This window comes from Berghia stephanieae, chromosome 13, assembly GCF_034508935.2.
Source record: "Berghia stephanieae isolate SIO BIC M18660-M18661 chromosome 13, UCSD_Bste_1.3, whole genome shotgun sequence".
NCBI classification, from domain to species: domain Eukaryota; kingdom Metazoa; phylum Mollusca; class Gastropoda; order Nudibranchia; family Aeolidiidae; genus Berghia; species Berghia stephanieae.
In genome coordinates, this window is record NC_088372.1 from 39,268,759 (window position 1) to 39,271,258 (window position 2,500).

The 2,500-nt window shown below is 40.6% G+C and overlaps 1 protein-coding gene across 6 annotated transcripts in view; it reads right to left on the reverse strand.

Moving 5' to 3' along the window:
* LOC144958485 (uncharacterized) overlaps positions 1-2,500 on the reverse strand; it is a 188,261-nt gene that overhangs the window by 130,227 nt on the left and 55,534 nt on the right. The window lies entirely within an intron of this gene.

Sequence of the window (2,500 nt, forward strand, 5' to 3'; positions counted from 1 at the left end):
GGATCGCTTTTCTGTTTTTGTTTTTGTTTTTGTTTTGTTCGTTTGTTTTTTGTTATGTTTTTTTGTTTGTTGTGTTTTTTTGTTGTTTTTTTTTTGGTGGAAAGTTTTGTTTTGTTTTTTGTTTTGTTTTTTATGTGTGTTTTTTTTTTGGGGGGGGGGGGCGGAGGGAAGGGTACTCTTTAACAGTGAAATAGGCTTCAGCTCCTTCCCACTCTCAGGCTCGATCCCCAGCCGGGCTCAATCAGAAAATACATTCATTTTCCATTTACATTCTGTGACGACCACCGATATTTACCATGATCGATAACTACACACTTTGAGTCGTTGAGTTTTCAACCAGTCTTGACCAGCGTGTCCTCCATAGTGCATGCCATCGTATACGTCATCGGATGGTCGTATCGTTTTGTCTAATTTTGCTCTTCATTGAAAACACATTTTATTTTTCCACACACCAACCCCAGAAATGGTGTGGAAGAGAGAGAGAGAGAGAGAGAGAGAGAGAGAGAGAGAGAGAGAGAGAGAGAGAGAGACAGAGAGACAGAGAGAGAGAGACAGAGAGAGAGAGGGGGGGGGGTAAGACATGTTTATAAATAGAAAGTGACTTCATTGCAAAAGGGTTTTTCTGGGTTATGTCCTTTGATTGACCTTGACATTGTTACTGAAGGAAGTTTTCTCTATTTTGATAACGTGGAGAATTTTAAAACTTTTTTCATTTTACGAGACATTAAAATATTATTATTTGGGTCTGGCGTTGAAAAAGTTCAGTTTAAGTTCTTGTTGAGTTTGAGCTTGGTTTTTAAAAAAACTAATCGCAACGCATCAATGATGAAAACTATTGGATGGAAAATAAAATTCTTCTGTTACGTAAATTTTTATCAGTACAGACTGGGTGTTAAAAACATCCCAGAAAGGTCGTTTTCTGACACTCGCCATGAATTCACACACTTTATTATTGTTTAGTGAGAAGAATTCTACTTGTTTAACATGTCCTCCACTTTCCCTTACAAACAACCAACATGCCCCCCCCCCCCCCCCCCCCCCCCCCCCCCCCCCCCCCCCCCCCCCCCCCCCCCCCCCCCCCCCCCCCCCCCCCCCCCCCCCCCCCCCCCCCCCCCCCGGCTTCAATGATCACTTCTCGGCCAACTTACTCATTCAGTAAAAAAAAAAATTCACAACAAACACCAGCTGATCTTACTACCATAATACAAAACTATGTATAGATAGTATGCAGATGGCGTCACTCAAGCCTTTGTTATTGTATTTTGCCATCCGCGTTTATGAGTGATTCTCACTAAACTGTATTAACCAGACTATAAAAGTTCATGGTGACACATAGTTTTGTGTGTTGGTTCGTTATACTTCCGGATGGCAATATTATGAGCTTCTTTGCCAAGCGCATACTATCTATAGATAGAATGAAGTTGACATAACTCAAGTCTTTGTTATTGATTTTTGCCATCCACGTTTATGAGGGGGTAGTATTGAGTTATCGGCTGTGAGCTTCAGTTCTTTTGTTGCCTGTCGATTATTCAAGTGGAAGTTTGTGGATACTGATTTGGTGGTATTCATTTTTAGGTACCATCTATCAAAGTATTGTTTCAGGCGGGTGGTGTCTTTGCTTACAACTTCTTCAATCTCTTTCCAGTTTTTCGATAGGTAGACTAAGGCCCAGTCATCAGCGTATCCAAGTTTGAGTGCTTCGCAGTTTGGCATGTCGGAGATATAAGCATTGAAGAAAGTTGGTGCCAAACTGAATCTTGTGGTACCCCGTTTTTAATTTTAAATTTAAAAATTGCAACTAATTGAGAGTACATAATGGCTAAAAGACTAAGTAATATAATAATAAAAGTGCTGTGAAACTACGGAAGTCCCCCCGTCTGCTTAACGCTACAGAAACCGATATGAGCTCAACTCTCTTGTCCAGTGGGTCTTATGATTGTAAAGAGTCACAATAATTCTAATAATAATTCTCACAATAATAATAAGTCTATACTTAATAAACGTCGAGTTGCTGTGCCATACCCCCCCCCCCCCCCAAGTACTTTTAAAAAGAATTTTGTCCAGAAAACTCGTCCTTCAGATACCGATCGATTAAAATGACCCTTATCTTACCTGGTACTTTGTGAAGTTTCTGGTTCGAAAGTTGTTTTTTTTTTTTTTTTTTTGACAATATGATCTGTTTTTGTTTTTTAAGGACGAGTTTGCTGGTCAAAATTTTCAATACGCTTTTTGTTTGTTGGTTGGTTTTATTTTTCGGAGTACGACAGGCAGTTCTATGGTCTCCTAATAACGTTTAGATGTTGTAAGTTGTGGAGTCCCGATGGCTCAGTTGCAAGAGCACTCCTTTCACACGCAAGGGGACCGAGATCGATCCCGTGATTTTGTCCACCCAGCAGTGATTGGGTAGCTGGGTCTGTTAGATCTGACTAGAGTCCTATCCAAAGGGTAGCAAACAATTGATATTATCCGTTTCATGCGTTAGAAGCCGGAACAAACTCCG